This window comes from Sorex araneus, chromosome X, assembly GCF_027595985.1.
Source record: "Sorex araneus isolate mSorAra2 chromosome X, mSorAra2.pri, whole genome shotgun sequence".
NCBI lineage: Eukaryota > Metazoa > Chordata > Mammalia > Eulipotyphla > Soricidae > Sorex > Sorex araneus.
The window spans coordinates 232,310,059-232,333,755 of record NC_073313.1 but is presented as its reverse complement, the minus strand read 5'-3'; the positions used below and the strand labels follow the sequence as shown (position 1 = coordinate 232,333,755).

The window sequence follows — 23,697 nt, the reverse complement described above, 5'->3', positions numbered from 1 at the left end:
TCCTCTGTCTCTGGGTGGTGGTGGCCATGGCTTGGCTTCCTTATCTCCTAGTCCTTTGGTCTTCTCCTCCTCACTGACTACTGGTGAGTCAGGTTTGAGAGCCTTTTGAAGGAGGAAGCCGGCTTCAGGCTCTTTCTGAATCCAGGCAAGTCACTGAAAATGTTGGGTTCCCTTTCTCCCTGTCAGAGGGCAGTTCAGGGGTCTTTCTCGGTATCCCATACCAGTGAAACCAATGTGTTTCATTTTTCCAGTCCCCAGAAGCTCAGCAATAACTGGGAGTTTTTTTGGGGGGCCAGGTGAGACTCTAGCAGAACTGTCACTATTCAGCAGTAGCTGTTGGTCAAAGCAATCCAAGAAAAGACATTTTATATTACTGTCCCTTGGTCCAGATGAAGCTGGTCAGGAATGCCCTCTGTGGTGAAGCAACCTAAATGGCAGTCAAAGGACAAGTTTTATGTTATTAAACTTATTAAACGTTATTAATTTAATTTATGTTATGTTAATAACATAACTCCAGTTATGTTATTAAACTGGAGAATGGCCAGCTCCAGTGTCCTTATGGCCAGGGAGATAGTTCAACAGGCTGGAACATGGCACACACTTTGTATGCAGGAGGCCTGAGCTCTATCTCTGGCCTGCATGGTCTCCTGAGCACTGTCAGAAGCAACCCTCTAACTCTGAGCTGAGAACTACCAGGTATGCACCCCCTCAGTTAAAAAACAGAACCAAAAAGGATGTACACCTAACCTTTATTCTTTTGTTGGCATAAGAATCTATTGGCTTCTACTGACTAAAACAAAAGCTTCTCTAAGGCTTTGATTTTGTTCCAGCTTTTATTTATTTATAGATTAAAGTAAATGCATTTTCTTATACTTTCTTAAATTTCTTTAGAAACTATTAACTTGGGCCAGAGTGAGAGCATTTTGGTCTGGGCATTTGCCTTGCACACAGCCCATCTGGGTTTGATCCCATATCATCCCCCAAGCAACACCAGGAATGATGCCTAAGTGGAGAGCCAGGAAAACACACACAAAAAAAAATTATTAGCAATATTTTTTCAAACATTTTTAATAAGGGTAATAATAAATAATAATCACTATGGTGCTGCTGAGATAATATGTTGTACCTATTTTATTTCACATAGAATAAACCACCAAGGCCTTCTAACTACAGTTTTCACATGGTAACCAGAAAGTACAAAGAAATCATTCAACTTCCTTCTGTCTTCTCAAAGACAAGAATAAAGGAAACTATCTGGATCATACCATCCATTCATCTCTGAGAAATGAGGGTGTCAGGGGCTATTGCTATCATCATGAGATCACCTAAGAAAATTATAAATATATTCCCCAGGTAGGCCCATCTTCCCTTTATAATAATTAATAATTGACATCCATGGTTTCATGTAATGCCCGAATAAATTTGTTTCTCAAATTTTGAGTTCACATGAAATTTTCTACTTTCTATGAAACATGCATTCCTTTTAACTTGATCTAAATATATTCTTTCTATAGATCTGATAATATGTACTTGGATAAATGTGCATTAATACCTTTTATGATTTAACCTTGATCAGCTTCATCTTTACAGAAAGAAATGTACTATTTTTACCATCTAATTTTGGCAACAAAACCCCTTAAAGCCTTGGGTAATTCTCCGTATTCCTCCATGGATAAATTTACAGCCAATTTTGTATTTTTTGAACTGTGGTGACAGGAAATGCATGTGGTAATGCAGGTGGGAATAAACCTTGTTGCTGGACAAAGTAAGCTAACACCTGCTGATGTCTTTCAATATCTCCCATCACTCTTAGTGTAATGTAACTTAAGTAAGGTTGTCCTTCATTTTTTTACAATGAAAGGCACTTAAAAAGAAAAACAACCAACTTCTGCAAATAAAAAATTTAGGTGTCGGGGCCAGAGCGATAGCACAGCGGGTGGGGCGTTTGCCTTGCACGCGGCCGACCCGGGTTCGATCCCCGGCATCCCGTATGGTCCCCCAAGCACCGCCAGGAGTAATTCCTGAGTGCAAAGCCAGGAGTAACCCCTGAGCATCGCTGGGTGTGACCCAAAAAGCAAAAAAAAAAAAAATTTAGGTGTCTATGTTTCCTCTTAGATTCCCCATTAAAATGTGCAGTAATTAATCAGTAAGAAGAGTTTTCATCGGTAATAACAGATATAGAGTAAATCTAGCTATTGTGAGTTATTTCAAGGGACACTTTAAATTTTTACTTATTAAAACCAAGAGGTGGAATTTTCCAAAGTGTTAGACTCTGTTGAAGCATGAATCCCGACATAATTTAATTTAATTGTAAGCTCTAGGATAAGCTTTGAGCATATTACAAAGTACCCGATGAGCTCTGTTTTCTTACTCAAGGTCTGGCACATCTGTTACTGATTTCTTATGCCAGGAAAGGTGACAGCAATCCAAGTTGTGGGGTGAATGTGCCTAGATTGGGATAATTCTGTATTGATGTGTTCAAGAAGGAAAAAGGAAAGTTCCATCCGACAGGCACTGATGTGGCATACACTCCCCCCTCCCACCCACCCCTTTCTCCAAGGCCACTGCCAACTCACCCTGCATTTCTCATGTTGATTATAAGTGAAGCTTTGACAAGGGGGCATTCTGGGTATCAGACAACCGCATTATAATTCTACTGAAAAGTGTTCTTATTGTTTCTAAATTACTGGTTACAGTGAGCAGTCCTGGTGACTTGGGAGTGGTGGGAGGCATTTTGAACAAACACATTTAGCCTTAAAGGTAGTTTTTGTAAAAGGGGAAGAGTGACAGATGGAGATCACCTATGTTCTTTAATATGCAAAGTGACTTCTGCTTTGGAAGAAGTGGGCCTCTAAAGTTACTTAATTATAAATGTTAAAGAGTTCTTAGGGTCTTATGGTACTTGTTAAGAATAACTGTTATCCCCAAATCAAGCTGTCGTCTTACATAACAAACTTTTACTGCAACCTCACAATCCAATATAGAAGTCATCCCTTTTTTTCAGTTCCATTTTCTTGATCTGAAGATAAGGGTATTGGCTGTATGGTACCAATTGGCAGGGGCTGTACTATGGTAAATTTTCTAGGAGTGAAAATTCTAAAGCAAAGATAAAAAATGAAGTCTGATCCTTCAAATACTCACCTCTCATAACTTCTGCTGGAAGAGAGTTTAGCAAGAACAATGTAACTGGGAACTCAGGATGTTAAGGTTACATTGAGATTCCTCAATCAAACTCCATATGTTTTGCGCATGCCATCTAATAGCCCTGTATTTCAAATGAGGCTATGTAATCAACACATCAGTTATTTTCTTCAATCTGCTTGCCTGGTTCCTAGACCTTCTTTAATTCCCCAGACTTTTTGAATTCTGTTTATTGAAGTATAGATGAAATCACAAAAGTGAGTAAGTGATACCTCACAGAAACAAGGAATATTATGTGGATCACAGCAGGTTCTGAATAACAATGGATTTATGAAGCAAAACCAGAATATTGTCCACTGTGGGAGCCATTTTCAGCAAGTCTGGCCAGTCTCCCTAGATAAGACCAAAATGTCAGTTTTGCTCTACTATTTTGGTTGCTTTTATAATAAAAGAAGGTAATAGCTAGGTTTTCTTTCTCTCTTTCTTCCTTTCTTTTTTCTTTCAAACAATTGATTTATGATGCAAAATGCTGAATATTTCTGGTAAGGGACCACATTGTTCTTTCTCATTCCTCTCCAAAAGTGGCTCTTAAATATCTGGCCAGAAATCCATAATCCATTTCGCATCCTAGAGAGACTTGCTTTTTAACTCACTTCCCAAAGTGGTAGAGGCCCTTTGGTCTCCATTCCCCAGGCAGTGTTACCGTTCTCCATTCCTTTGTCCTAAGGTAATCTGAGCAAGTATTGGAACTCATATATATATATATACACATATATGTATATGTATATACATATACATATATGTATATATACACACATATATATATAACTCATATATATATATATATAAAATTATTTTTTTTGCCAGTTTGGAGACTATAGATGAAACCAGAGCATGTTTTGTTTGTCCTGAATGTGAAGAGCCCTTAATCAGCTGTTCTGAATTAGAGGTTGAATTTCTTTCATGTTTTTGAGATCAGAGCATCAAGAGTTATAAGTATATATGCTTCAAGAACTAACTAATATCTGAAAATGTTGGTAAGCAGCCTTAATGCCATATTCATGTGTGCATTGGGAGTGGGACAGAAGGAAACAGAAGTGTGGAACTTGGGAAAGAGAAAGCAGAATTAACACGGGGGAGTGTTTGTAACTGATACGTGCTAATACTGTATGAGACTTCATGCAGCGCCCCCCACCCCCACCACACACAGAGCCATTTGGGAGCTTAGCTGGACCTTACATAAGTGGCTTAGTTCATTCATTTAAAGAGGCTTATCCCTGGCCTCTCCTTGTAAAGGTCCCATTGCCAGCTCAGTGAAGGTAGGCAGGTTGTCGCCGAGTGTGGGAATGGCACTAGGCTGACACTCATGACTGGTCCTGAGTGCTTGGCAACTCCACCAGCCAGCTGAGTGACTTCTCAGTTCCTTAGGGCTTTTATTCTGGAAAACTGAGATCGTGGGCCTAAATAGTGTCAAAAAAAGCTCAGTCAGCTATAAGAATCTGAGAGCTTCTGTATTTCTTGGCTGCTCTGGAGAGGCCATACTAGCCAGAAAATAAGCCTCTTGGCAGCTGTAATGAAACGGGTCTGAAGCTGAACATTAATTCCAACATCTGAACACTGACTAGGACTGAAAAATAGGGGTGGAACATGAGGATGTTTGCTCTCTCTACTAAGAGTATTAGAGCCACGGAACAAAAATTAAAATACCTGCTTATGTGCTAAATCCATGCACATGTAGAGAGATGGGTTGGCTCTCTTTTAACCAACAGCAGATCTTTAATAATAAGCTTTTCTGATTTTTATTTTTATTTATGTGTTTATTTTGTTGGGGTGTTGGGGGAAGGATTGCATCACACCCTGCAGTGCTCAGAGGCAATTCCTGGTTCTCTGTTCTGCAGTGATGTCTGGTGGTGCCAGGACTGAAACAGTGGGTCTCTGGGTCACATGCCAGGCAGGTAACTTATTTCCTGTTCTATTCTCTGGCTCCTCTTCTGATTTTTTTAGAAGCGCATTGTCAGGGAAATTAACATCCCATTCAGGATGTATCATACAGGGTATGTATGATAAAAGACCAAATTTTGTTTTGAAATGCCCTCCCACCACTTGGGCCAAGCTATTGAATCTAGTTGGTCTCAGTATTCTTGTCTAACAATGAAGACAGCATCTTTATCCTATTTGAGAATTAAATAAGATATTATATTCAAAAGTGTTTCTCAACACATAGAACTTACACAAGTATCTTTATTGCCCAGTAATTACAGCTGTACATAGAATGCATATCAAAAGCATTCCCTATAAATTTGTGTATCATATGAGTGAAAAGTTTTCCCTCAATTATTTTGGAAGTGGGCTGGAGCGATAGCACAGTGGGTAAGGTGTTTGCCTTCCACGCAGCTGACCCAGGTTCGATTCCTCAGCCCCTCTTGGAGAGCCCGGCAAGCTACTGAGAGTATCTCACCCCCATGGCAGATCATGGCAAGCTACCCGCGTCATATTCGATATGCCAAAAAAAAAAAAAAACCACCAAAAAAACAGTAACAAGTCTCACAATGGAGACTTTACTGGAGCCCGCTGGAGCAAATCAATGAACCATAAGCACTGTTAATTCGGTGAGAGATGTTTGCAAATGCTACAAAGGAAATAGAGCTTTCACAAACCATCTTCTTTCCACCTAACATGATAAAATCATGCTGACAATGAACTACAGTGTCAACCGCTTAGAAAATTAAAGACTCCACAAGATTAAAAGACATGACTTAGGTCATACAACCAATTAACAAAGGACCCTGAATAGATTACTGGTTCTGCCAGGCCATTGTTTAAAAAAGAAAAGAAAATGTCTCTTCTACATGAACATTATTTTAGCTAAATATAGTAAACAACATAATTACCCTTAGGCTATGTGATAATTAATATTAGAATCCTTGTTATTAATTAATTAAAAATTTGAGGGAAAAAGTTAACTAGGAAATGTAAATTAAATAAGGTTAAAATAAGGAGGAAAATAATAGGCTAAACATCTTTTTCTTCACAATATACACATTTGTCTCTAAGTTATAGTTTATATTTCCTCTGTATTTCCACTAAATACCTCCAAGATATCTCTGAAAGTTGGTGATGAGAGGAAGGGGGAAACTGGGAACATGATTATTCAGCAGTTCCCAGTGGATAAGTAAATTCTTTGCAAAATTTTAGTTTGGGGCCAAGATTTGTCTAAATATGTCACTGTTTAGACCACTAAAAATATGCCATAAAACTTCTGATTCTCATTTCATAATATGTTCATCTTTATTTATTTATTCTCCCAAATGTTTTTAAAACAATTTCTCCCTAGAATAATTGGAATCTTGTGTATCTTGTCAAATTTTAGTAGAAAGCAAATTTTTATAACAAAATTATAGAACTTTCAACACTGACGCTTATTTATGATGGAAACATTGACAGGATGCTAACTGTCACGGCTTTAGTGATACATGCACCAGTGAGGTAGAATTTCCAAATTGAGCAAATACTGAAATTATTTAGTATCTATTTTAATGTCCTTCCCTGAACATTGTGAAACATTTCTCCTATTTCAAGGATATATGATCCATGTTTTGGAATAACAGTTTGGATTTGACATCAACATATAAACCATTAGATAAAAAGTATCTTAATGTTGCATATTTTTTAAACTATAAAACCAGAAATTTATTTAAAAAGCAAGACAGAGTGAAGTAGCTGACAGTCATTTGGTGCTTGATCTTAAGTTTTAACTGTCACTAATTAAATCTTCCAGAAGAAAGTAACATTTTGCTTTTAACCTCTAAACTATAACTGGGAAGGGAAGAGTAGACTCAAATTCAACCATTTATTTAAAAATTAAAACTTTAACTCAACCTTGGGTGGCAATGAAAAACATTTCTCCAACAGTCAGACAACTTTTCAAACATTTGAGTAACAACAGAAATTTCTGATACTTCTGTTTCCAAGGTTTACAGGCTATCTAGATCTAAGCGAGACCTTACTTATTTTTATTGTTATTTATTTACTTTAAAATTCTTTTAATTCGAGGCACTATCATTCCCAATACTCCTAAGCTTTATAGTGAAAAATTTAAAAAATAAGGAGATGAGTCACTGGTACAAATAACAACCACCTATGTAAAGCTTTTATTTTAACCAGGGGACCCGTGACTAGGAAAACCCTCTCCCCGGTTACCTCCCAGTTAATCAGACTTGGAGTCCATTAGGGTCTGAGATCATTCCTGGCTTTGTGGCAGCCATAAACCCCTAGTCCTGTGTGGAAAGAAAATAAACATGACATAAACGAAGGGACAGCTTGAAGGAAACCGAAAGCACGTCTAAAAGGACGTCCCAGGTGGAGGATCCCAGATGAAGATGATTTAATGTGTACACAAATGTTTTGAGAAGTTTTCCCTTTGACTTCGCGAAAGAGACATTGATGTCAAAAGTATACAAAAGGGGAAAGGAGAGAGGTACAGTAAACATTTGCTTGTCAGGGAAGGGAGCAGAAACAGTAGCAGCCTGAGGTTCCGAAAGCAAGGGAGGACTAAAGAGAGAAAGCGAAACTCACCACTTGAGCTCCTCAAGTTTACAATCACCAAAAAAGGTCAAAGAGAGAAAAAAGGGTGAATAAAACAAGATACGAATGCTTCAATTCTTGGGGCATTCGTGACCTAATAGATGTCATTTGCTTGGTATAGTAATAGGTTTTCACTGCAAGTAACCTTTGGCTAATGTATGCTTTCGAAAACGTCAATCTCAGTTTCTTTTCTGTTACCAAACCATCTCATCTATCAAATAATTTGCTCTGAAACAGATGAAAGAATAATGGGGAAGGAAAACAAAACATCTTTGATGTGTTTCTTTATCAGAAATGTGTGTCAAAGGTCAAAAAAGCTGTGCTCCAGAGTCTCTTAAACATGTCATTGTCATAATATAAAAACTGACTTACTAACTTAGATTATTTGGAGAGTTAAGTGCTTGTGTTATTGCAAATTAAACTAATTAGTATCATTTCCTGACAGCTGCAGGAGTGCTAGCAATTCCACGATTTTTCTTCAGCCGTTCATGTGGGATGCACAGAGAAGAGACAGATTTGTGATTTAATGGAATGGAATCGGCTTATCATACTAAGGGCATGTCATTCCATTCCCACCGAAGAACAGCTTCCACCCCCTATCCTTTCTCACTTCAGCCTTTATTGTAATCCTATTAACTTAATACATTGGAAGAAGCATACAAATGTGTAGTGTGGATGGTTTGTCAAATAGCCATGAGATGTAAACATGTCAAAATTTGCCTATCACATTCTCCTTTTGGAGCTGCTAGATTATGCACTCCTTCCTTTGAACCAAAATTGTAGCTTCTCATAAAACATGCTGGAACTAATTTCCTACCAAGCTAGCTTAATTGTTATAAAGCAGCCTTATAAAGATGGCCTGACTGAGCTTCCGGCATCTGTAAGTGAACAGCTAAAGTGAAGGGTTGCATATTTTATCAGTTTTCTTCTGGAATCCATAAACTTCTAAGCAGGAATGGTTATCAAAGACTAATGATAAGTTCTTTCTGATATAAAGCACAGGAAAATCTATGATAATTTTACTCTGCTAAATACAAAAATAAGGAAATATTCAAACTGAATATTTTAATCATAATCCAGTAGCTGAAATATCATGATAGCCATAATCTGATGCCCAGAACAATGATTATCTCTGTAGGTTTAAAAAGTGATGTGACAGTAACAGAAACATGAAGGAAAAAAGGGGGCAAGCAAGAAGGAAAGAAAAGAATGTGAAATAGAGGAAAAATATCCAAGGCTTTCCAATAACTATGTGGTGTGGAATTGGTATCTTAATGGACTCTTGTACTCCATTTATGATTTTGTTCCTGATTTATACTAATTTTCTCAGCTTACGTGTAATCTAGAAGTAGAGTACTCAACCATATTTCTGGGACTGTTTAAGTTAAACTAGTTAACTGGTGAAAGAACAGCCAAGAGCAAGGATGAAGAGTCATCTTTATTCTGCTGCCCCGAAGACTAAATAAAAGAAACTAAAAATGATTTGATATTCCTGAAATGAGAATTCAGGAGCAATTTGTTGAGTTTTCTTTACTATTCAGGTTAAACTTCTTGCTAGGTAAGATCTTCCAGAGAGGAGGAAGAAGGGTTCAAAGAAACTCACCACTCTACTTTAGAAGCATCAATTTAAAATAGAACCTCTGGAATTGTTGTTGGTATTTTTTAATGCTCATGGTGAATGTGGTAACTCAGTGGTTTCAGAGCTGTTGGGATGAAGGAACCTGGGTCACAAAATCTAAAGAACCAAATGACAAGATGGTGAGTTATATGGATCTTTTAACATATTCAAACTTTTCTTGAAAGGCAACAAGAGTGCTAAAACATGTACAAATTCTTTTTTTTTTTTTTTTTTTTTTGCTTTTTGGATCACCAATGTTGCACAGGGGTTACTCCTGGCTCATGCATTCAGGAATTACTCCTGATGGTGCTCGGGGGACCATATGGGATGCTGGGAATTGAACCTGGGTCGGTCACATGCAAGGCAAATGCCCTACTCGCTGTGCTACCGCTCCAGCCCCAAAACATGTACAAATTCTTGAATAAAATAATTCTATTTTCAGGAGAAACTCCATAAGGGTACACAAACATGGGTGCCAAGATAATGTTAGTATTGTTTGCATTAGCAACTAATGCAAGACAACTTAAAATTCATTTAACTAAGTAAACTGCATTGATCTGCACAAAGAAAAGGTATTAACCATTCAAAAGAAATGAGATAGGTCAGTGGTGCTAACAATGGACCAGCTTTAATATAAAGTATGAGATTTTTAAAATGCAAGATAGAGAGCAGCCTGGAGGATGTATTATAACTTTTGTAAAAAAGACAAAAATGAAGACATCTATGTTTTCATTATCATAAAATATCTATGGAAATATACACACAAAATCTGCTAACCATAGTTGCTATAGTTATCTTTGAGGAAAGGATTTGAGTAACTGGGGTTCCAAAGGAGAGACACTTTTTTACCATATGCTGCTTCATGCTGCTTGACTATTTTTCCAATGTGTATAATATAGATATTGCCTAAAGCATTAGTTGACTTTTAAAAATTAACTCTCTTCAGTAAGACATATTTTATTATTTTAATTCTTCTAGAATTCTATCTGTTATCATGTATCAGTTACATTTCTATAACATATCATAAGTAAATTGCTTTGTCTTTTTTTGTATTGTGATGTTTATTCAGCTTTGTTTCATACAAGGGACTGTTGCTTATTAAACTCCCATATCAGAAACCAAGTATTTCAAGAGTGCTAGGCTCTCTCACTGATGGGTATTCTCACCATGCCAACTGATACATAGAAGAGACTCTGTTCACTTTGTTGCCGGAAGGGATGATGTGGACCAAAATAGAAGATAAATAAAGCACAGAAACTCCAAAGATTGACCAATGGGTGCTACTAATCCATGACAAAATTTTCAATGTGTACAACAAAATGAGGTTAGTTAAAGCCTGAAATAGATCTTTTGAAAGCTTTACACATTCCATTTAAATGTATATTCTTAGAGATTGTAGTCTTCTATATATTGTAAATTATGAAGTATTTTTTCTTATGAAATAATGTAATTATAAATAATAATTGCCAATATTTTTAAAGTCCCTGTTTAGTAAAATGAAATCTTGACAATAAAAAAAAAGCAACTCTATGCCTAGCTCCCAAAGTTTCCCTAATTTGGTGACAATGTACAAACAATTAGAGAGCAGAGGTTTTGAATTGTCTAAATAGAATTATAACAAAGCAGAAAAGACTATTTCAAAATTCATTATTTTTGGTTAGCTTATTTCCTTTCAATTGTTCTACTGAGGATATTATTTCTTAAGGTCAATGAAAAAATCTTTTTATTTGATACCTCCTCAATATTATTTCCTTTTAAAAATAATTATCTGAACTGTTTGTTATTTTTTTCTTATTTTTTCACTTGGAAATAGTACCCTTTTTTTCTAAAACAACAGTTTTAAAGAAGATTGAAAATGGACGCTCAAATATGAAACTTAAACACTCATGAGAAAATTCTTTACATTTGATGAAAACCATTAGCAGGAAATCTAATCTCCCTTAAATTCTCATACTCTCTTAGACCCCCACTACCAGAAAAGATTGCTTGTATTAGCCAACAGGAAAACAATATTAGAGTTATGACATCAATTTTAATTTGTTGACAAACTGTTGGATATAGTTTTTCCCCTCAAGGATAAATTGTTTTTTTTGTCTTCATATTTATTGGTTCATTGTAATTTGCTATGACTGCTTTGGAGGGCATATATAATGACTCATTGGAAGTGAGTTCAATTTAAAAGTTATCATTAAATGTCTAAGGCCTGCCAACCACTGTGTTAGGCACCAAGAAACAGATCTGATATATGTTTGATCTCAAATTGCTCATCATTTACCCAGGATTTATATATGTACAGAATTAACTATAATCCCGAAAACGAAATTTATATTCTGCTAAAACTAAGGACTACTAAGTGAACTACTAAAAGTAGTTCACTAAGGAAAGAAAAAGGGTATGGATATATGTAATTCCACTTGCATCAAGGGAGCTTTTGAAGGGGCCTTTTAAAATTGGATCTTAAACAATTAATGGTAGAAAAGACAAGATTATGTTATGAAAGCAATTCTCACACAACTTAAAATTTATGTATTCATATTTTGCCATTAGAATGTGAGCACCAAAAGGCAAGGGTTCTACTTTATTCTACTCTGATTCACCCAAGCGCTTCACACTAGAGCTGTTGCATAACAGAGAATTTAGTACATGAACAAAGGAAGTAACTAGGCCACAAAATAAACTGAAAAAGACACCATTTAAAAATTGAGATCACAATGGATGGGCTAGAAAATACAACTAGTAAAACACTTGCCTTAGACGTGGCTAACTGGGTTTTGACTCCCATAACCTTATATGGTTCCCAAGCCAGGAGTAAGCCTAGGAACTACCTGGTGTGGTCCCAAAACCCAAAATATTTTTAAAATAAAGTAACATTGAGGCAACACTTCCTTAGTTTTCAGCATGTAAGATTAAGAGGGACAATTCTGAAGAAATTATTGCTCAACACATATTGATTATCTTGTGCATGGCGAAGAGGTGTTTAACTGTTCTGAGACTTCACAGAGTTGAAGTATTTTGTCCAAGTAGTTGGTCTCTTCTGAAGCTAATAACTTTTTTGCATCTTAAAGGGGGATGTGAAAGAGATACTCAATAAATGTTGCTGCCCAGACAGTGTCTCTGACTTAGGGAAGTTGAAGCATATCCCATTTAAAAGAATAATTCTTTGAATATCTTTCAACTAGGAAAGAGAAAAAAAAAACATTTTTTTTTAATCCATCCTCCCCAACTTCCTCCTTCTCCTTTTACTTCATTCACTTAACTTGGCAAAGATTATTCTTGAAGATATGGTTCATTTATTTTTATGCTATGTTTTATTCTACCCAGTAGATAGTTCTAGAACATTCTTAGTGTACATACATATTTCCATTTGATTCTACTCACAAAATTCCCCTTCATATTGAGGTCATTTCGTTTCTTGCCCATTTTTCATCCATAGTTTCTCCAATAAATCCCTTACTTCATAGTTGCTGTTGTAAACTCTTATTTTAGTAACTAAAATAGAAAGCACACCACATTCTCAATGCCTTCCTTCCTGAAATGGTGAAGAAATATCACACAGGCAGCAGCTAATCTACCTGACCCTATAACAGTAACTTTCAGTTTGAGAGAAGGAATTTTTTTAATTGAATACCTCAAACAAAGAGGTATTCAATTATGGGTAACATTGGGTGGGTTAATAAATCCTAATAGTGGACCACAATAAACTAATGGCTTCAGATGACTTTAGATCAGTTAATATTTTTGTGACTATGGAAAGCCATCTCCTTGGTTCATAGTCCAGACTACAGACTCTGTAATACTATCTAATGTGATTTTGAGCTGCTTATTTGCATTGTTACAAAAGTACACTTTCAGCCAGATATCTAGTTTTTATTTTACTTTCTTTCTTTATTTTTAAAATATACCCTCTGCTTGTCTCCCCTCTTCCACCACCTTCTCCTTAGGTAACCATACTTCTTTTAGCAAACTCACTGGTTTATATTTTTATTTTGGCCTCTTCATCAATTGCACATTCTTACATTGCCTACATAGGTAAAATTACATGTTGGTTTTTTTCCCAGATTTTCTTTGTGTCTCACAGTTCCCTCAATCCCTTTCCATTTGTTGCAAATGACAAAAATATTACCTTTTTGATAGTCTAATACTATTCCTCTATTTACATGCACCACATTTTATTTTCTCAATTATCTATTGACAAGCACCTTAGGTGTTTATATATTTTAGCTTTGACAAATAGTGCTGCAATAAACACTGGGTGAATAGATTTTTGTGCCAATATTTTCATATTCTTCAGATATGCAACAGTGGGATTGCTGAATCATTTGGTAGCTCTGGCTTTAGCTTCTTAAGAAAATTTCATAGTGTTTTCAAAAATGTTTGCACCAAATTCCCATTACTACTAATATTGTATAAAAGTTAATTTTTTCCTGATACCTTCTCTAATATTTTTCGCTGTTACTGTTTCTACTTTTTTTTTTATGTGGGGGCCACACTCAGCTGTGCTCAGGGCTAACTCTTGAAAGTGCAAAGGAGACCATATTAGGCATTCAAACATGTGGTCAATCCCCTGTCATGTATGAGGCAAGTACCTTATCCCTATGCTCTCTGGCCTGATTATAACTTCTAATGCAAGATGTTCTCACAATTTGTCTTAATCTCTATTTCCCTGATGATAAGAGATGACAAATATTTTTTCCATATGCTTACATTCATCTATATTCCTCTTTGAAAAAGTATGTATTTAAATATTTTGCACATTTTTTACTGGGTTTTTGGTTGTTATTTCCGCAGTTAAGCTTCATATTACAGATGTATGTAAAAAAAAACCACAAAAATCATTGATCATTTAACCCCTGACCAAATTGATCATATCTACACAACAGATATTTTTTGTTTTGTAGGCTTTCTTTTACTATACAGAGATTTTTAATTTAATATAGTCCCACTATTCCTCATTGGGGCAGTCATATTCTCCAAAATGGTCCTAATGCTAAAGTTATGAAATGTTTCATTTGCACTATCTTCTATGTTCCTTATGGTTTCAGTTCTTACATTCAAGTCTCTTATTTTTTGTTTGTAGAGTTAGAAAGCAACTTTACTTATTTATTTATTTATTTTGTATATAGCTGTCCAGTTTTCCTAGAACCATCCATTTTTTAAAGAGAATCTTCCTTCTCCATTTTATAGTCTTAGATTCTTTGCCATAAATTAAGTATAAATAACTGTGAGAATTTGTTTACATACTTTAAATTTCTTCTATCGATTCATCTACCTATTTTTTATTTCAAAACCATAGTTTTGATTAATGTTGCTTTGTAGTATAGTTTAATGATAGATAACAGAATACTTGAGTTTCTCTTTCTCTTCCTCAGAATTGATGTAACTACTCGAAATACTTATGACTCAACATAAATATTAATTTTATTCTATGAAAATATCATTAAATGTTTATTAATATAACATTAAATCTGTAAATTGTTTTTAATAGAATAGGGTTTTTTGCTGCATTAATTATACCCATTAATGTTTTTGAGATGCTTTGCAATTAATTAAAAAATTTTTATTAAGATACCATGATTTACAAAGTTATTCATAGTTGAATTTCTGGTATACAATGTCAAAATGCAATGCTACTATCTGCGTCAAACTTCCCTCCACCGATATTCCAAGCTCCTTCCCTCAAACCAGTCTGCATCCATGACAGATATTTTTGTTGTTGTTTGATTATACCCAGCTGTATAATCCTGACTCTGCATTCAGGGACTGTAACTGTCAGGCTCTGGGGACCAGATGGGGTGCAGGAATCAAGCAATCAAACCTGGGTCAATTACAGGCAAAATAAGCTGCAAACTGTAACTGCAGCTAGGAAACTGATTATTTTGGATATAGCTAAAAATAAAATTGCTTTTAAAATTTCTTCTTCTTGATCATTTGCACAATAGATTTTTTTTTATTTTTTAGCAGTCACGATGATATACTCATTGTTTCTTATAGTTCATTGTTGAAGTCTTTAGAATTTATATATACACATATTATATCATCTGTAAGTAAAAATTATTTCTTTTCAGTCTTTATTCTTGTTTCTTATTGCTATCTGTGTAATTGCTCTAATGTGTCAATATAAATTAAATAGAAGTGTTAAGAGTAGACAACCTTGTCTTGCTCCTAATTTTAAAGGTCAAAACAATTCCTTTTTTTTTTTAACCAGCATCCTGATATATGTTCCTTCTACATACATTTTATTGAGAATTTTATCATTAATATGTGCTGAATTGTGTTAAATGCTTTCTTGGCATCTATTGATATTAGCATATATGTATTTAAATTTTCCTATCATTGATATACTCTATTGCATTGATTGATTTTATATGTTGAATCAAATTTGCATACTTAGAATAAACATCTTTGGGTTATGGTGTATGATTCTTTTGCTGTATTTTGAATTCAGTTTGCTAGTATTGTATTGAGAAATTTTGCATCTATATTCATCAGAGATATTAAAGCTCTTTTATGTTGTGGTTTTCTTGTCTGTTTTTGGTTACAGAATAACACTGATATCAATATCATACAATGTGCATGCACATTTATTCTTCAATATTATTAGGAGCCTAAAGACAATAGGCTTAGATTCTTTCTTAAACGTTTTTAAAATTCTGGGGCTAGAGTACAGCAGGTAGGGCATTTGCCTTTCATACTACTAACCCTCCAGCATCCTAGAGGGTCTCCTCAGCCACACCGAGCATGGTCCCTGAGCACAGAGCCAGGAATAAGCCCTGAGTAGCATGGGGTGTGATCCCAAAACCAAAAAACAAAACAAAAAAAATTGTAAAATTCAAAGGCAAAGTCATCTCTCTTAAGACCTTTAATTTTTATTTTTTTTATAGTTTTGAGATTCTTTTTATTATTATTTCAATCTCCATTCTTGTAGTCGGTAGATTCATGCTTTCTATTCTTTCATTCTTGGGAGGTTTTATTCATTTAAAATGCTAACCTTGTACATCATCTATAAATAATTGCCTCTTAAAATACTATATTTCCATGGTATCTGTTATAACTTCTATTTGTGACTCTATTTACCAGTGTTTTCTCTCTTTTGCTAAATATAGAAGGTTTATCAATTAGGTAATTCTTTATAAAACTAGTTCTGAATTTCATTGAATTTTTTTGTTTCTATTTTTAACTTATTCTCTGATTTTCTTTCTTTCTACTATTTGTTTTATTTGTAAAGTAAAACCATTCATAGGTTTTATTGTCTCTTTATGAAGTTTTCTATTGCTATTAACTTCCATCTTCATACTACTTTTTACATCATACTATAGTCTGATAAGTTATGCTTTTATTTTCATTTATCTCCATATATTTTTTTATTTTCTGCTTTAATTCTTTCACTGACCTATTGGTTATTTTTTAGTCTCACATGTTTGAGGTTTTTCCAATTTTCTTTTTTGTGGTCTTACCAGTATGCATTGTAATCAGAACAAACCAGTATTATTTCAAATATCATAAGTTTTTTGGTACTTATCTTGTGTTCCTGCTGGGTCTATCTTTGAAGACTATTCTGTGTGCATTTGAAAAGCAATGTAAATGCCACTATTTTGTAACGTGTTACTTATCTATCAAATCCATTTGTTCTAGTTCAGCATATAGAATTGTGATTTTCTAATTTACCTTGGTTTCGTTAATATGTTCCTGTTTGTAAATGGAATGTAAAATCCCCTATATATTATTAAATAAATATTGCAAATAATAGTTGCTTAATTAATTTTAGAGTACCCTTATTTTGTGCCTGTATGCCAATAGTGTAAAATCTTGAATTAATGCCTGAATTATTTTTTTGACTATAGACTGGAGTGATAGCACAGTGGGTAGGGCGTTTGCCTTGCATGTGGCTGACCTGGGTTTGATTCCTACATCTTGGAGAGCCTGGCAAGCTTGGAGAGCCCGGCAAGCTACCGAGAGTATCCCGCCTGCACAGCAGAGCCTGGCAAGCTACACGTGGCATATTCGATATGCCCAAAACAATAACAAGTCTTACAATGAGACGTTACTGGTGCCTGCTCGAGCAAATCGATGAAGAATGGGATGACAGTGCAGTGCTACAGTGGATAATCATCTTTGGGGCTCATATTCCTTATGAAAACTGTGTAATGTCATTTAATGTTCTGTACAATTGCGGTATCAAAGAGATGCTAATATGTATCTATGCACAACAAAACAAAGAAATAATTACTTTTTTAAAAGTCATATGTTACTTTAATAGCCTCTGTTGAATTTAAGAAACACTGAGTAATAATTCAAACTCACTTTATTTCTGCAAGGAACATCACTATTTTATGGTGCAGTCTTCTGTAGATTTAAAAGCAACTATGTGACTCTGAAGGAGCACTAATGGGCTATTGGATAATAAGCATGTATGTTTTATTAACTGCCTAAAGAAGGATTAACATTGGACATTTCACTGCAGGCAATATAGAGCCCTTCTTTTAGGATTTCAGACATGGAGCCAATTATTAATTCTTTCACAAAGTAATTTACCCAGGAAGGAACATGTTAAAAACTTATTCTTATACCAACAATTCAGTTTTTCCTGAAGATGTTTCCCATTTAGACTAATGGAAATTTGGCCTGAGTTACAGGAAGGCCCAGGACAGCAGCAGTATATAATCATAAAGTTTGTCATCTATTAATTTTACAATTGTTATTCCCTTAAAGAAGAAACTAGGTAAAAAATTATGCTTGCAGAAACATATTTTCACGTTCTATGCACTGACTCAATAGGCTAGCTAATAATACCATCTCTGTTTCGCAGTTTGGACGCAAACAGAAAAGAATGAGACCTAAGAAGTGTCCAAGTATTCCTGGTTTAGTATTTGGTCTATGGGTATTTCTTCTAAATTAAATAAAAACCACAATAAGACCTACTATGTGCCAAACACTTGACAGAAATTCTCAGTTTGCAATGAAATATTCAATCTTTGAAAATTAAGCATGTGTTTTTATTTTTCATTATTCAAGAGTGATATAGATTTTGAGGTAAGGAAGAAAATAGGTAAAACCATCTATAATCTTTATTTCAGAGATATTTGTAGCAAACCACTTGGTATCTAACTCCTTTCTGGCTTCTTTCTCTGTCTTTGTCTCTGTTTCTGCCTTTCTGTCTCTGTCTCAGCTCCCTTGCTTCTTACCGAAAAGAAAACAAAATACACATACCATTCCTTTATCTGATTACTTTTTTCACTTAAAATTTTATACATATGTCTCCAAGAGTATACCTATAGATATTTTTGTTGTTGCTCAGTGTTGCATGGACATTATTGTTATAATCATTTAGGTAAATGTAAAGGAGAAACTATGAGTGTTAATATAAAAGGAGCATTGTTCTATATATTCCCTCTCTCTGTATATAGCTCATTCTCTAGAATGATTTTCCTGCATAGGTAACCAGTTATTTATAAATCAATACAGTTTTATTGCTTGCTTGTTTTATTTTGATTTGGTGAGTGCATCCAGAGCTGTTTGAGGGACCGCACTGTGGAGGGAATCAAATTCAGGCCTTTTGCAAATATAGAATTTTCTGAGCCCTTTCAGGAATGTCTCCAGCCTTTGAATAACAACCTTTGTCCCAATTCTTTGTTATTATCTTGTAATTATTACTTGCCTAATAATTTCCTTGAGTTGAATTTTTAGAAATAAATTAAAAATTTTAATTTATGCTAAAAGATTGCCTTCAAGAAAGTCTACATTTTGTATCTTATTGTTGGGCAGTTCATATCCCTCTAATAATCAATGAATTTGAGCATCTTCTCATGCACTTATAGGTCATTTTTTTATTTTTTAGTTTTTCATGATTTGTCCATTTTTTTCTGTCATAGTGTCCATCTGTTTTTTTAGTGTTTAACTCTGTGGGAGACTTTAATACAGTTACAAAAATATCTATTGAATATGTTGCATTTATTTTCTTGCTTGTGGCTTGCCCGTCAGCTTTGTTTATGGAACATTCACCATAAAACAGTTTAGAAATTTATGTAATCAAATAATTGGCATCAAACACACCATTCAAGTACTATTTTTAAAATGGATCTTTCCCTCATTTTACATTTAAAATATTTTAATGAAATGGAATCATTTTCTGGACTGTATTTTTATGTATTTTTGGAGAAAAGACAAAACATTGACTTTACAATATTCTACCATTTGTCTCCAAATAACTTACTTGTCTGATAATAAATTCCCATATAGTATTGTTTTTTTTTTCAGGATATTCTGTTTCACTAAGCAGTCTCCTAATTCCTTTGCTTCTTATTCATCATTCTCATTGTTAGAGCTTTAGACATTTTGCCATGTAGAAGGTAAATAAATGCCCTATTTAATAAGATAAATAAATCTGCCCTGCCCTATTACTTTATTTTAAAAAAATATTCTTGAATTTTCCATGCATTTTTCTGTATATGAATTTTGGAGTCAATTTAATAAGAAACAAAATATTCTTTGGTATTATTACTCTTAAAAAATTGAAGGGATTTATAAATTCAGGCATTATTTTTACTTATTATTTCATGAAATTTGACTATTATGTTTCAAGAAAAGCTGAAGAATCCTATAAGATTGCTTTGTGGGAGAGGGGGCTCTCAAATGTTACTCAGGAGGTGAAAGAGTCTCTTTCTGGCCACTCTCCATAGTGCTCCAGGGCCTAAGGAGACCACATGTTGCTTGAATTGAACATGGGTCTGCTGCACACAGGCATAAACCTTAATCCTTGTATGATTCCTCTAGACCTTTACTAGTGGGTGGCCATACTCAGCAGTGCTCAGGACTTACTCCTGTCTCAAGGATGACTCCTGATGAGCTTGGGGGTGGTCTGGGTGGGGGGGCTATATGGGGTGCCTGGGAATGAACTGGATTGGCAGCACGCAAGGAAAGTCACCTACCTGCTATACTATTGCTTGGGTCCTTGGCCCCAATTTTTGTGGCAAAATTTAATTCTCCTTGTTTGTGAGTTTCTTACCATATATGGATGTTCATTATATTTGTGACATCAGATTGCATAAGTTTGATTTTATAGATTTTAATGTTTCATTATAATTTTGAAATTATAATAAAATAATTCATAAAGTGTCTGTCATCCTGTTACTTACCATCTAACTGCATTGGTTCTTAAGCTTTTGGGTATTGTCTGACTCATAGAACACCCACTAAATGAGTATAATGAGTAGCTGCAAGAAGAATGCAGATTGGATTTTACTTTATGTGTCTTTATATCACAAGCAGCAGGGAGAAAGTGAAGCTCAAAATGTTTGCTTCAATACAACAGCAGTGTGGTGAGCATTTGGTGATCTAAAGGCCTCCAAACAAGCTTCAGGATTCAGTTTATCAACTGTCAATAGGCAAATGCATGTTTTTCTTTTCCCATGAGCTGATTAAAGTTGTGGTCTCTTGTAATTCGTAGCATTCCATTGTATTTATTTCTGCTGGAATTTTCAGGCTGAATTACTGTAACTAATATACCACTAAGTCTGTGCTGCAAAATCCCTGACCTTTTGAATCTTCCCTTTTAGCAGAAAATTGGCATAAAAAATTTCAACACAATAAACGCTTTAATTTTTTTCTTAATCTTGATCCAGAATCCATATGGTTCAATTTAATTTTGTCAGAGTTTCTTTGCCACCAGTATCAGTTTTGATTAAGAGGTTTTGAAGATGGTGGTGATAGGAGGAAAAAAGATAATTCTATTTGCAGTAGATTATTAGGAGGGAAACAAAAAATGTGAAATGTGAAATTCTTTGGTCTTTTCTGAAATTCAATGGGTCCCCAGCTCAATTTGAGCATATGGATTTGTTGGCCTTTTGCTATGCGATTTGAAAATTTTTTAAACCTTTCCTGTGATTGAAGAATATTTATGACCACTTATTAATTATGATATAAGGAAGCATCTGCATCGTTGACCATTCAAGGTAGGATTAGAAAAGGTAAATAGGTACAATGGAAGTAGCAGGAGTGAGAGATAGCTGAACTTTGGAGGGACTCTGTGAGTATAAACTGTTGTTTCAGTTAAGGGATTAGTAACTTTGTTTCTATAAAGGACCAGATAATTTTAGGTTTTGTAGATGACTTACAGTTTCTTCCTCTTCTCTCTGCTCTCACCCATCCCTTCCTCTTCCTCTTCTTTTTGTTTCATATTGTTTCCCAACTCTTAAAAGTTGTAAAAAAAAGTATTCTGTTCTCACAAACCATTCAAAAACAGGGTTGGTTTCTTCATTGAACTTAGTTTGACAACTTTTTATGAGATCACTAAAAGATAACATCACAAGTAAATCATCAATCTGTGAGATACTACCACTGAGAATTACAACAGTACCTTACACTTCTGTTCTGCTTTATAGTTTACCCAGTATATCCTTGAACATTGGCCCATTTGATCATCAAGAAGCATGTATGGCTTACACAATTTTTCTTGTATTAGGGAAGAGAAAAAAAGTTCAGAGGAGCAGCGACTTGCCCAAAACTACACAGATGATAAGGGAGAAAGCCAGGAATGAATGCATCTTGTGATTCAAGTCTGTTGCTCTTTCTATTAAACTCAGATTGAGTAAAAAATAAAATCATTGGAAGAAATGAAATCAGATTGAGAAAGCTGCCAACTCTTGATTAACATGTCTGTCCTCTGAGACTCCCAGCTTTCACACAAATAAAAATCCAAGAACATATATCCTCCACTTCTACACTGAAGTGGCCCAAAGGGCTTAAATAAATTACCACATCAACTTGCAGCCAACCCAGGATTATAGAAAAATCTCTAGTTAGTTCCTAATATCCACCTTCACTGATGCAAATGAGGTCATTTGTGTTTTATTAATACTTTAGAGATTATGCTAAAAAAGTGATAGTTTAGCTCCCAGGAACATGCACCAAGAGACTCTAGCTGAATTGAGTATGTAGGAAGAACAACTGCTCATTTCATCAGTCAGCCAACAGGAGTCCAAGCAGTGAAATACAACAGAATTGTTTGGAAAGACACGTTAACTCAACTTGTGTGGCCCGGAGGTTAATCAGAGTCTAGATCATAAGGACTAGGCAAAGGTACATATGGGACTCATTCCTGAATTTTTATGGCTTAGAGACATGAACTGTGTATCCCATTACACAGCAGAATAACACTAGTAGGGGAGAGATAAGGTCCAAGAAATACAGCAACTTTAAGGGTTATATTGTGATATCTTTTTCACCCAACATCAGAGGCCAGAATTGTCCAGTAATATTTATTTCTTGACTTGAATTTTTATTTGCTGTTTCCTATATTTAAAAGAGTGTATCTTTAGGAAGCCTGTCACTCTGTTTCACTTAGTAAATGAGTGCTACCACAATGCTGTGACCACTTGTGGGTTCTGCAACTTGAAAATGTGGAAACGTTGGAGTAGGTTCAGAAAAGACTATGAAAAATAAGTACTGGAAAAATAAAGCCTGAGAGGCAAGATTAAAGGGATCTATTTTTGCTAAGGTTTAAAAATACTTAAGAGTGACTGATGCTGAAGTTAGTGATTACATTGAAGATTTTCATATAGAGGATACAGAGCAATCATTTTCTCTTTCTATTTAGAACAAGGATGTAAGAAGAGAATTTATAACTTTGATTTTCAATCTCTGGGCTTCAGACCTGGTGGAAAGAACAAGATAAAGAGCAGTTATTATAAAATTACTTTAAAGGACACTTAAATTTATTTTATTTTTTATCAAAGACTATGTTGATCGAATCATATAGATGGGGTTTTACTGATATGAAATATTTGCCATTAGGAGAGGACCTTGGTCTTCGAAAAGTTGAAAATGACCAATTTTAAATCCATTATTGAGTTGCTAGTGTAGTAAAAAAATAATTTCCTAACTGTATTAGTAACTGAAAATCTTTGAAATATACTTTGATAGCCAGTTGAAATCATTCAGATCATTATTGTTTAAAGATGACTCAGAAATGTGTTCTACTTTTAATCATTCATTATCAATCTTGTAGCAAGGCACCAAGCACTTTACTAAGCTGTGAAGAAATACAGAGCCAAGGTGAAGATAATCTCTGGAATCATGACACTGACAATTTCTCAATAGCTTATAGTACTATTAATTAATTTAGTTATCATTATTATATTGTATTAACAGTAATAATATTAATAAACCAAGCTTTCATTATATTGGTCTGGAGCAATAGCACAGTGATAGGGCTTTCGCCTTTCACACAGCCGACCCGTGTTCTATTCCTCCGCCCTTCTCGGAGACAGCAGAGCCTGGCAAACCCGTGGCATATTCGATATGCCAAAAACAGTAACAACAAGTCTCACAATGAGAGACGTTACTGGTGCCCGCTCGAA

The 23,697-nt window shown here is 34.8% G+C and overlaps 1 protein-coding gene across 1 annotated transcript in view; it reads left to right on the top strand.

The window, feature by feature from the left end:
* Window positions 1-23,697, top strand: part of LOC101539478 (60S ribosomal protein L27-like) — a 43,999-nt gene that overhangs the window by 17,885 nt on the left and 2,417 nt on the right. The window lies entirely within an intron of this gene.